The sequence below is a fragment of the Bidens hawaiensis genome, unplaced genomic scaffold, assembly GCF_021521415.1.
Source record: "Bidens hawaiensis isolate Kalapana, Puna unplaced genomic scaffold, B.hawaiensis_p1.1 tig00010461_1, whole genome shotgun sequence".
NCBI classification, from domain to species: Eukaryota; Viridiplantae; Streptophyta; class Magnoliopsida; order Asterales; family Asteraceae; genus Bidens; species Bidens hawaiensis.
The window spans coordinates 395,114-409,173 of NW_027491796.1; the positions used below are offsets into that span (position 1 = coordinate 395,114).

The 14,060-nt window shown below is 32.5% G+C and overlaps 1 long non-coding RNA gene across 1 annotated transcript; it reads right to left on the reverse strand.

Moving 5' to 3' along the window:
• Window positions 1–11,419: 11,419 nt before the first annotated feature.
• LOC143535275 (uncharacterized) lies at window positions 11,420–13,634 on the reverse strand. The gene is made up of 3 exons (XR_013135684.1): window positions 13,446–13,634; window positions 12,171–12,474; window positions 11,420–12,079 (listed from the first exon to the last, which is right to left on the reverse strand). It is a non-coding gene; the product is annotated as an uncharacterized LOC143535275 (long non-coding RNA).
• Between the last annotated feature and the right edge of the window lie 426 nt (window positions 13,635–14,060).

The following is a 14,060-nucleotide window of genomic DNA, read 5'->3' on the forward strand; positions in this document are numbered from 1 at the left end:
GCTCTGCTGAGACCTACCTATTCAGGTAAGTATATTTGTCATCTCACCTTAATGTCTTGCTCTTTGATTAAAACTCATATGAATGGACTCATAATGAAATCCGCATGTTCATGCATCCTTTCCCCCTCAGTTAGCTTTTTCTCATGTTTATATTTGCCACCAGCAAGCGGTGTTGAGTTGCTAGCTACTGTCTCCCCTAGTATAACCTTACGATTTTTCCACCAACGGTGATCACCTTGCATCATCCAGAGATAGTTGATATGTGTGCTACGTCCCACACTGCTAGAAGTGAGCAAACATGATTCGTTTTTCTTAATGAACAAGTTTATAATGTCCATTATTCAAGTCGTGGGGCATTGCAAAGTCTGTGATATCCATATTGTCTTTCTTAAACCAAAACCAAAAGCCTCATGCACGAAAGTAATCACTATCTTTACTAACGTGACATTAAAATTATAAATCACACATCTTTTTTTATTTGAATATGATTTGCCGGAACTTGTATGTTTGTTAATGGAAAAAAAATCATATCAATGTGACCATTAAAATCATATCACACGTTTTTTTTTATTTTCATTTGAATATGATTTTGCTAGAAGTTGTATATATATGTTTGTTAACACGTTTTTTTTTTATTTTCATTTGAATATGATTTTGCTAGAAGTTGTATATATATGTTTGTTAATGGATGAAAAATCTTTTTGGCTAAAAAAAATCTCGTTCCATAAGAAGACTTTAAGATCACCTCAGAAAGAGGGAACTAGTGTGATCACTTAAAAACACACAACATTTTGTGGCTTGGGCATGATCACATCATTTTCATGGACCAAAACTACATAAAATCACGTTATTGTTCATAAATAAGGATATTTATAAAATACTTGCAAAACTTGAACATTAATGACAAATAGAGATTTTGAGTGTTCGCCACCTTTATTTCACATTTTGAGTCCGCATTTATAGTTAAAACCCCACGGCATATTGTCATCCGGATTTATGATCACAAATTGCTCATTCGAAACTTCATCTGAATTATAGCTCATCCGAAACTTCATCTGCAATTAAATACTTAAATATATGAGTTAATAAATTCATGATTTATGTGTAACAACAGTCAAAACATAACCTTTTTGTGAGGAAATTTAGGATTATATATATATATATGGAAATTAATTAAAAATGCGTATGTCTAAACGAATATATTACTTAGTTTAAACTTGTTAAATAAAACTATATGTTGAAAAATCGTCATCCATGTCAGGCAAGCAGGCACGATGGCGCCCAATTACTAAATGATGGATTTTTATTTTATAGGTGTAACAATGTTTTGTATTCTCATATACATATATATATATATACACATATATATATGTATATATATCATATCACACACAAAACAATAAAATGATAATACTCAAACCTCCCTGGTGACAAATAACATCCCGCGGGGCGGGGTGGGTGTGTTTTTCCTTGTAGCCTCCATCGCTCCTAAAGTTTAATTGTTATTTTATTAATATTAAAAAAATAATAATAAAATACAAGTAGCCGTAGGATTAGGAGATTTAGCTCTATTTAAAGCCCCATTTAGTTATTCAACCAGCGCTTCAATTGCAAGCTGTCTGTTTCTTTTTCTTCTAAAAACCCCTTCTTCTTCTAACATAATATCAACCAAACTTAATGTCAATTCAATATTAATCGCAATTATTACTATTTTATTTCTTTCAATTTCTAAGCGTTTGATCCGTCTTTATTTGAGATCATTCTCCTAGATTTTTCATTTTTTATCTAAATCTTAATCTGCCAAGTTTTTTTAATTTTATAATGGAAGCAGTTATGATGATGAACTCAACCGGTAATAACAAGCACCGGTTCGTAAATCCGACGTGGAATTACGGTTCAAACCGTAGTTTATTTCCATATCCATCTGATAATCTGCTTTTAGCAAGTTATCTCTCCGGCGGTCACTTTTCCGGTGCCGGCGCCGGTGGCGGTTTTATGTCTATGCCGCCGGCAGTTTCAGGTTTCCGGCCACCGCAGCACTACCGTCAACAACAACCGCCGCTTCTTCCTCTTCCGATTAATTATCTAAACACGAACATCACTCGTAGTTATAGCAGTCCAAATAATAATAATAATAATAACAATAAACGATTATCGCTGAAGAAATCGAAGAAGAATCAGAAGAAGGAATCGAAGAAGGAAGTTAGGGTTCCGGTTCCTCCGGCCACGGCGGAGGAGAATCAACCACTTCCGCCGCCGTTGCCGGAAAATAGCTCACCGGAATCGGATGTTAGTGATCTATCAATAGATGTTGTGATATCTAGGGTTTCAGTTGATGATGTTGATGAGTTTTCAGGTTCTGCAGTGTTTAGTCCATCACCGCCGCCAAGTAGCTTGCCGTTGCCGACTTTTACACTCCGGTCAAAGGCTAGTTGCAAGGCACAGGCGTCCGCCGTAGCTTCCGGCGTGGATGCCGGAGCCACTGATGGTCTCCGGCGACTTCTACGTATTTGATAATAATAATAATATTATTATTATTATTATTATGCATGCCACTGTAGTGGAGTATTATTAAAGAAGAAAAAAAAAGCTGTTATTTAATGCTTTTTTTTTTAATTTTCTTTTGTTGAATTGGGGTTACTGTTTTGTAATTTCGTGTAATATCTATGATCTGTGTTTTCTGCCTGAGGTTTTATTATTTGGGGTGTGGAGGTTTGAGTGTGGCTTCGGCCTTTGTTTATGAAATGTTCACAGTTCAAAAAAGAAGTATAACATTGTGCAATACATAGTTTTCAAAGGGGTGGGCAATATCCGTTAACAGAAAACCGGTATTATATCTTCATAACTTGTATTTATACCTTTATTTCATGTATTTTTATCTCGATTTTGTATATTTATACATTCATTTTATGCATTTATGCATCGATTTATGTATTTCCATGTAAAATTTTTAGCTCAACTTCGATTTTGGTTAGCCGAAAATTAACTGAATTAACCGAACTGATTAATTGAAAACCGATTAGAAAATTCGATTGAGCTAATAACCGATATCATCAATGATATTAAGAACATTGGAAATGCAGTTATTATTCGTTTTGAAATTCAGCATTCCAAAGACAAAAATTTTACAAGTTCAATGCTTGAAATATCGTAATCATCTAAAATATTACTCAACGCGTTTTTAGACCAAAATATAAGTCTTTCGTGGAATTTGTATTTAGTTGTAGACTACACATGACTACATGTCCACATGAGGCTAACACGAAAGGAACATATTTTAAAATTTTAATCCTATATAAAGTTGGGTTAAACTAATGAGAAAAGCCCACTTCTTATTTTCTTGAGACATCAATAAATAATAATATTGAGAACAAAATATGTGATCTTCAACCACAGCTGGTGCCAGCGGTGATAGATTTGATTCTTTCATAAATGTTTAGTCAGTCAAATGCATCATAAAATCCCGCAGGTTCTATCTCTTTAAAGTTCCAAATCCTTAAAATTCAATAAATTATGTACCAAATATAAATTTCTTAAAATGGATGGTGTTAATAACATATACCAAAACTCCAAAAGTGAATTGTGATAACTTATTATGTGAGATGTTGCTAACAAAACTTAACAGATTTGAATTCTAATAATATAGTGCTAGGGGAAGACATACTTGATCTAGATAAGATCGGTCTCGGGGATAATATATGGTGACAGTTTTTCTCTTCATGGGCTACTCTAGCAACTGCAAACACGAGCAAGTGCGAGTGTTCGGGGGACCAAAGCCCACAGACACTTTCACGTTAACAAGTATAAACATATATAGGTAGGCGAACAGATAAAGAGAAAAAATTGATAGAGAAAAGTCACAAGGACAAACGAATTACACAAGTGTATTGGCTTGATTCGCTCATAGTATTTTAACTCATTTGAGAGTGAAGTTGTGTCGGCGTAAACAACCCATGTATACGTTTAATATCATTTGAATTTGGGTAACTGTCTCTCAGCAATATGTGAATACTTACAACATAAGCATCCAAATTTCATTTAGAGCTACAGGAGCTGCAAGTCTGCTTAAACCTTTTGTCAGATACCGCAATTAACGATCAAGCGGGCAAATGGAAGTGGGTATTGTTGATCAGTTCTCCATGTAAGTAATAGAAAATATAATAAATATTAAACATATGAACCTGTTACAGCATGTAGAGTAGTAACCGCAGCAGAGTATGATGTAGTCGACATGTTTGTCATCTTGATCGAGTTCCCCTTTAGGATGTATAGTTAAGGATGGTGTTAGGGTTCTTGAGAGGAACCCGGTTTTATGAGACAGGAGGCACACAAAATTATTATGTGTGTGTGATTAGGTTATGATGTTATTATTCTCTCTCTATATATACACCCAAGAGGAAACCCTTTATTAGTTAATTATAGGTAATATGGTCCATCAACAATTACCAAACTAATATATAATAAGGTATAATTATTATTTTGATAAATTATAATATAAATGATTATAATGGTCATATATAAATATATATTATATATTATTCTTACATTCTCCCACTTGGCCGAGTAATAATTTATTATGAGTATTAGACAAGCTTGATTAGGAGTTAACACTCATTTTAGCTTTAAACTAAAACTGGAGCAGAGAAATACAGTCATTGAATTGAACATCAGCTCAAGACCCCCATTAATCATACTGCAGTCCTTATTTAAAACCTAAGCAGTTATGATCAAAATTTTCAAGTAAGCCCTTCAGAACGTTTGATTTGTATATTAATTCGTCTATATGCCATTATGCATGCAGAACATATTAAGAGACGTACAAAATCAAAACTGATGAGGAAAATTAATAGTTAATCATTCATAATACGATATGCAGTTGTAAGTGGTCATTAATAAACCCCTCATGATTATAAGCGCTTTCATAATTCTTATGGGTAATAGACCTTTAGTTATAGGATCCTTAAGCAGATCATGAATGTATTCGATATGAAAATTTAGATTCCTCAATTCGTTCATAAACGAATAATTAATTTTATATCAAAATTTAATGCAGCACCTCTCAAACTGTTACTTTTGAGAAAACATGGTAGCTGACTTTATCACAATTAGTTTTCAATATATCTGGAGTTTAATAAAACTTATGAGTCCACTAATAATTCAACAACATTTATTGACAACAACGTTGTAATTAATCAACATATTATGTCTTTATTACTTAGGTCGTTGTTATCAGTTCATTATGACTACTCCATAAGATAGATTTGTCTACTGACATAAGAATATATCCCGAAAGTTACATTTTCTTATCTTTGAATATGACAAAATTTATAGTAATCTACCGGTTTGAGTTCTCACTTTTCTTCTTTTTAAATTATAGTCTCTCGTTTTCTTTAAAGATATCTTAATACTCTTTTAGATGCTTCACATTAATCTAGACGTATCTAGTGTGTTGCAATTTGAGTAATATCTAAACGAGTATAGACTTGAACTTATATAAGGCTTCTACTTAATTAAGCATACGGAAATAATCTATGTGATTCTATTATCCTTTAAAGTAAAGCAATATTGTTTGTTACATGTGTAAGGAATATCTCTGAGATATATGATATCAAAGTATGCGCGAACAATGCTTTGACTTATGTAACATATACTTGTCAGAAGAATGTCATCTATATAAGGGCAAGTTTGTTTTTAGTTGCTCCCACTCATCTTGAGTTAGGTACATTAATCCACTTGCTTTTTGATGAAAATAATTGTATAAAGATTTCATCAAATTTTGATGTTTGCATTAACCCATATATGGATTTTATTGACTTTTAGACTAAAAGTTCTTTGACCTTCAGTTTATAACTTTTAGGTTGTTTTATGAACAAATAAGTATGTAAGCTAATTGTTAGGGAAAGTTGTTTTAATGTTCATCTAATGTAGCTCTTAACTATTATAAGCTACTAGAACAATAATGATAATTAAATAAATCTTTTGTAATATAGGTAAGAAGATTCTTTGATAACTTATTCCTTCTTGAATATAACCTTTAACAATCAATCATTCTTCTTTATGTCTTAACGTTCGTGTTAGGATTTAGTTTAGTTATGAACACCTTTAGGTGATTCAACCAAATCTCAAAACGTTATTCTGACTTATGAAGTATAGTTTAATTTGCTAATAATAGCTTATTTCGTTCAGAAGATTGATTGATGCTAATGATTTAATTAGAAGGGGTATGATCATTATACTTTCCAACATCCATTTCAACTTTAGTTAGGGAGCTTACATAATCATCAAAGTTTGTAGGTTTTAAAACCTAGATGACCTCCTGAATTGATTATTTGGTTTATTTGAAGTTTCAGTTTTATGAATTAGCTCTTGGTTAGGTTGCTATCATTTTCAGGATTCTAAGTGTGTAAGAGTTGGTGCAGTATGGTGTACAAGAGGTGTAATTGGAGTTAAATGTGGAGTAAAATTTAATAACTCTTCCCCCCCCCCCCCCCCCCCCCGCCTCTTGTACTTCTAACAAGTCATTATAAATACTTTTACTGCTCTCACTGGCCTTAGAAACCTTTAGGAAATTTACATGCTTATGGTCAATATTTAAGGACCAATAGTTTCTAATAGAGAAACAAGTTAATAATATAAGTTGTAGTTTCTCTTGGTGAGGATTAGTTTATTAAGAAATCTGAATATGCCCATATTTAGCAACAATGAAATTTTTGTAAGAGTAGTAGTAGTAAATTCTAAAGAGATAAGTTTTGATAAAATAGTGTTATGATGGAGCAGTGCCATGTACAAGAGGTGCAATTGAGATAATATTAAGTTTTCACTCCCCCACCTCTTGTAAATCTTGTAAGTTATGATTGAGACACATAAGGCTCCCATTAATCTTTAATATCTCTAGAAAAACTACATAAGGAGTTTCAGTGATGTACGTGATGTGGGAATTTCTCATATATATGTTAGACTTGATTTGATTTGATTTCATTAACGTCCAGATGTCATAATAAACTTAGGGACATATTTAGAAGAAATCGTATTATGTATATATGAATGGACTCTTTAAAACCATGGACCATAGAAGTCAGATTAGATACAAGTAAATAGCTTTTTAAATGATAAAAGAATTATGTCTGAATATTCCGTTTTGAATAAGTTCCAAGAATGCCAGTAAAATATAACTTACGGTGAACCCATACTTATTACTTAAGCCAAGTAATGTTTAGGGCATCTAACACATGATTAAAATCACTAAGAATGATATTAGATGAAATTCACACCCATCAACCATGTCATAATTTCTCATGAAATTTGGTTTTAATGAATGAATTTTATATGTCTCATTTGTCTTTTGTTACATTCTTATTTGTATGATAACAAAAGTTGTGAAAGTATGTAGTATCATCTAATTCTATTTTATAAATGTTTCAATCCAGATATTAATAACAAATAATATAAGATTTTAAGATAAGAGTGACTTTAAGTTGGCAATGCAAACGTCACAACTGTCATAATGTAGCTTAAGTATTGATACTAAATTCTGATTAATCTCCAGAATATTTAAGGTATCATAAAGCGTAACTAAAAGACAATTTATCATGGTTCAAATAACCTTAACATTTAAATTTGTCACTAACACTCATGTTAGTTATTTGTTAATTTCGGGTAAACATACAGAAGTAGACTCAACCAATCATGTGTTAATGGGAATATTAGAATTAGCAGACAAATATCAATTTTAGCCAGCTGTTCTTTTGAATTATGGATAGTCTTGTTGCTTATACCTAATCTAATGACATATTTTTGCAATGAGACTTCTCCTTAGAGAACTTAGAGCTGGAAGTAATACTTCCGTTTTGTCTATGAACCTTATAATTATCCTCTTTTAGGTTTTAGTGGTAGAGAGTTGAATAACATCTTATTTCCAGTACCATACATTTCTTTTCTTGTACATATGTTGTTGATCAACACACTCATTTTCTTTTGGTACTTCTGAGTGTTATAGTTGATTCTTAAGGCAACAAATTATACTATTGAAACTTTTAGTATGTAATGTACTATAAAATTGTACTTATTTTCATGTGTGAACCCTTAATTTTATGGGTCATGGAATTGTACATTATGATGTATTCAGGAATACCATTTAACCTTATAGTTAGAATTTAGAAGGAATGCATGCATCTTATGAGTTATTTTGATTAGTCTTAGGAAAAACTAAATCAAAAATAACTCTAGTGATAACATTTATTTAAATAAGGTTTTGATTATCATTATCATAGGAGACATTATGATTGACTTATCCCATTTGTTATGCTCTAGTTTTCAATAGAATGATTGTTATTAGAAAGAGCATTAGGATAGTCATATCATGTATTAAAGGATATTATAACTGAGAAGAGTTAAATATTATTGAAACTCTTTATGATGTAAACTTATATTATGTTTTAATATTAGAGTGGATGATTTGAATTAGATAGTTATTTATAGAAGAAAGTTATAGTGAGTAATGCTATGGGATATTAAAGTAAGATAGAGTAAAGTTTTATGATTATTAGATTAATGAAGGATCATTAATTGCGGATTATTATATTTTATTGAAGATGTGATATGTCTATTATTAACATCAAACTTATAGACAATAATTAAAAGTTCTACTTAAACAAAAAATAAATCACCTTTGGGCAGAGTTAAAATTTATTTAAGTATGTGTGCAAAATAATTGTAACACATCACCTTTGGGCAGAAGTGAGACAATTATTTTAATTATGCACGGGCTAGTTTTGCTAGATTAAAATGTAACACATCACATTTGGACAGAAGTGGGACATTTTGATCATGTTAGGCAAAACTAACAAAAGCTTTAATTAGACTTGAAAGATAGGGTAGATGTAACAAATCACCTTTGGGCAGAAGTGATACATCAAAAACTTCATTCAAGTTAAGCTTTTTTATGTTTTGTAAATTGTTTATAACATTTAAGTGTTTACAAAACATTTAATTAGTTAATAGCAAGAGTATGTTTAGGGGTAAGGATTTTTAAGTTTCCGGTAAAACCTTAGTTCTCGAGAATTTTAGGTTCCCGTGAATCGTCAGTTTCCGGCTTTTAGCTGGTTTTCCATATTTGGGTGTTTACATGATTTTATGGAGTTTCGGGAAAATGTTGATTCTGGTATTAGTGAGTTTTCGGCTTTATGAGTTATGACCCAAGCCGTAAACTCGTAGAACCCATAATCTATTTTAAGTCCATAATACATGGATTTTTTTTGTAAATAACCCGTAAATTGGTTAATCCTTTAACCCATGATCTTTATTAAGTAAATAAATAATGATAATATTTTGTTCAAATCTTTTTAGTGATTAACACTTATATTTGTTTCCTATTTTAAGGGGATTCAAATCTTTTAAGAAAATATTAAAACTACTAAGTTATCCAAGATTTGAAAAAAATATTTCCCTAAATAATCATTAACAGATTTTAATCTAGATTTTAAACCAACATATGTATAATTTTCGATGATTATGATGAACACGAAGAACATCACCGAAAATTTTAACAATTAAGCATACAAAAAAAAAACTTGGAATCGAAATCTTTAAACATGATTTTAACAGATTTCGAAAATATTAGGGTTTATTAAATATGAATTTTAGCGACTTTAAACAGTTTCATATATTGTTTTCTTAACAGAACATGAAAAAGAAACCGAAAAAAATTAGGGTTTATCAAGTTTTAGTCCATGTCTTCTGATTCAATTCCAGATTTAGGGAAAACATGAAGAACTGATTAATCAACATCGCTCTGATACCACATGTTGATCAGTTCTTCATGTAAGTAATAGAAAACATAATAAATATTAAACCTATGAACCTGTTACAGCATGTAGAGTAGTAACCGTAGCAGAGTATGATGTAGTCGACATGTTTGTCATCTTGATCGAGTTCCTCTTTAGGATGTATAGTTAAGGATGGTGTTAGGGTTCTTGAGAGGAACCCGGTTTTATGAGACAGGAGGCACACAAAATTATTATATGTGTGTGATAGGTTATGATGTTATTATTCTCTCTATATATACACCCAAGGGAAAACCCTTTATTAGTTAATTATAGGTAATATGGTCCATCAACAATTACCAAACTAATATATAATAAGGTATAATTATTATTTTGATAAATTATAATATAAATGATTATAATGATCATATATAAATATATATTATTCTTGCATGTATATGTTAAAAAGGTATGTTGTTGTCCTGTTCAATTCTATAGCAAAATGGGTTATAAATTATAATATGAAGGTTTATAGAAGAATTATAGTTTATGTTTATGTTTTAATGCGAGGGCAAACGGTGGGCTAATCTCATTGCTCATGAGGAAGTGGGCTAATTGTCAGATGGGCTGGATTTGGAGTTTCTGGCTTGAGAGCAGATGCGGGTTTTGTAGTTAAAGCGTCAACCATGTGATAATCAAGGTTACTGATGTCATTTTTAAAAGGTCAAAGAGTGTGATTTGTATGAATGTTGATATAAATGCAGGCTCTTCATTATGATGAACCTTGATTGCTCGTTTGGATGAATCGCTCTTTGTTCATTCTCCCTCTCGTTGGATTCATCATTCAAGCTTCTTTATCTGAAGAACAACATAGAGCGATGGTGGTTTGATTTCATTGTCACGGTTGAGAGTAGAAATTTGCATTCAGTTTAGTTTCGTTGATTACAACCTGATTTGTTGTGTATAGTTGCTCCTTTTTAATTGGCTTGTTTTTAGTTTTAATAACATTTGAGGTTTTAATAACATCAGGGGATTTTTCGGTTTGTTCTATCAGGAAGATAATTGCATGGAGAGATTTTCATCTCGATCCACCACCACAATTCTGGTCTAGTTGGAAACCGATAAGTTGATCCATAGCTTCTTGTAGTATAAATGCGTTAAATAGCATAACTATGTACTACGTAGCACACTGACTAGCATAATTATGCATAGAAAACATATGTTTGCTGATTGGGTTTATTACTAAGCTGAATGTATGTTTAAAGTTGTGATCGAACCGACTTACAACATAAACAACAAATGTTCGTTTTAAATGCGTTTCAGGGTTTCAATTCTGCAGTTAAACATCCAAGATACATTCGGTCACTTGTGTTTAGCAAACTGTACTTTTGTTTAGCAAACTATGAACTGTACGTTTGTTACGAAAACTTAACACGACACAACTTTAAAACTAAACTAGCAATGCATTATGCTTGAATGGTTCCAAAATTTTAGGCCTTAGAAGACACTTAAATCTCTATTGGTATTAGAAGACACCAAATTTGTTCTTCAACAAATTACAAAAAAAAATAAAAAAATTCTACTAATTCTAGCCTGCCAACTAAAATAAACTGTACACATCTTCGTCAACCATATCAAAACGGAACCGTATAGCAATGCATGTATGTCCACCTCAGGCAAAAACCTCGCACACGGCTGCCAAGGAGCTACCGATTCCCGACACGTTTCAGCTTCACCCTTACACGTTGATGATTTCAAGGTTTTAACCGTAGAAAGCCAATCTTCATCATCACCAACCTCAGGGAAAGTAGTTTGTAAAACTGGAGGTAACCAACTTCCTATCAGTTTTTCATACTTCGCATGCTTCTTGATCATCTTTTTCTCTGTCCGTGTGAGACCTACTTTCTTCGGGTCTTCAGCTTGCTTCGAGGGACCAACTGATACTTCATTAATCGGTCTTTTTACTGCATCCAATGTGCTTGTTGTCTTACTCGAAACAAGATTAGGAATTACGTGATGTTGATCAATGTCTCTTGAAACATATGAACTCAGTCCCTCATGTTCCAAATGAATTGGGGGAACAACTCGCTGTTGATTTCTTACAAAACGCAGCCCAATTATACCCTCGATCTCTGTTTGAGTTCGGTTTTCTCTGCCAGATGTTGAAGGACCACCATTGTTACCAACACTTGAAACCAGATAACTGTTTGAATTGAAAGATGATGGTATCGATGGACGAATGTTAGACCTTACGTCTGCAACGAGATTGTTAGAATCAGAAGCTTTTGGTTTCTTCACAAACCGAATCTTAAATGATCCTGTATAAAAATACAACAAATCTTGCAATATTAGCATATGAAAGACAAAAATTAAGACTTATGATAACAAGCAATTGAAACTAGCCATTACCAGTAGATTTATCTGGCGGTAACAAACTGTAATCGTCTCGTTTTCTTTTGTTACTGTTTTGTGTGCTATCAGATGAATAGCTTGGCTAATGAGGGCTAATGGGCTGACCATGTTCTTGAGTCAAATCACTCTTCTCATTAAGTTCAGTGACAACCTTTGTTCCCTTGAAAAAATCATCGATTGTGTTTTTGTGAGACTTAACTTCATTGTTTCTCTTTTTGATTTTCTTTCGCTCTTTCTTTTCTTTCTTGGCTTTCTTTTCTTTCTTTCGGTCTGCTTTGGTCTTATCGGTATCCTTCTGGAGCTTTATATAAAGCACCAGAACAACATATTTAGATACAACAGTAACACGGGACTAAACACCAATACAATTAAACCCCCTCGTCTAGTACAGATACATCAATATGACCATACTACTAATAGTAAAATACAACACAAAGTACTTGATACTTGGGTTAAAAAAATAAAAGTTATTACAAGAAAATCATAAAACAATCAGTCAATAATACATACAATGCATGAACTTAACCAATCAAAACAAACATGCTGTCAAAAGCCACATTAAACCAATACTCTTACATATAAAACATTACCTGACTCACAAATAAACCCCCTAATAACAACTTATTCAAAACCATATTATAACTCATATATCATATATCCACCTAATCTTAACATTCATCTAATACAAGTTCACAATCTTCGTTGCTTCATAGGCCACCAATTACTCACCTTTACCTAAGGTTCTACATTATGCTTACATGCTTATTCTAAAAACACAACTTACACCCTCTTAATTCATTATTAGCAATCTTACAAAACATTCAAGATACATAATATTTTCAGACAAACAAATTGTGCCTAAAAACATATTCTTTTTAAATCCTATTATATCCATTATATTATAAACCTGACATAATAAAATATTTGCTAACATTATAAACTTTCAACTCTCATATTATAAACCTGACTTACAAACTTCTAAATCACCATATTCACTACAACACACATTTCAAACCTAACCACATCTCTAAATCCTTTAAAGATACCAATTCAATTAAACCACAACAATTAGAAACCAAAATATACCTAAAACCAAATCATACATACACTTATTCGCCCAAATCAATCGTTTAATACCTCTACTCTCTAATCAAAAATATACATCGCATCGTATACATAATTACATACATATACATACATACACAAACCCTAATTTTGAGATAAACATGATACAACAAGAGATCTCAAAAAGCATGCGTTCATAACACAAACCTTAATCGATTCGATAAAGGCGTCATGTGTAGGTCCGTTCCTGTAATATCCAGGAGGAGGATACGGAAAGCACCGAGACATTCTTTCCAATAGATCGAACCGAAAAGATATTATTATTATATCTAAAAACCCCCAAATATTGAAATTAGAGATTGAAAACAAGGGGGTTTATCAGAACCAGTAAGGATCTATGGATTCCTGAAGAAACGTGGATCGGCTCACTGGTAGACGATCAACTTTCCTCGGGTATGAGTATGCTATTTCACCGATGGTTCTCCGGAGTATGAGTTCTTCCACCTACAAAACGAGCAGCACCGTGAACTTACCCCTCAGAAAGGGACAGAGGGGTCCTCTTTGGGGTAACCCTCCGGTGTGAGAATAAGAGATTGTAGGAGAAGATAATAATCTGAGAGTGAGTAAGGAATTGGAATGTATTTTCTTGCTTACCTCCCCTTGTGGAGGTGGTGTGGTATTTATAGTGTTAGGGTTTCCAATGATTGGGCTCAGATCCCATTAGGGCCTTTCTGGCCTCCTCCTATTGCTTTGCGCCACGTGTCCTTAGGACACCTGGTGCTTTTTCATTGATTATTCTCTGACCCAGGCATTTTACCTGAC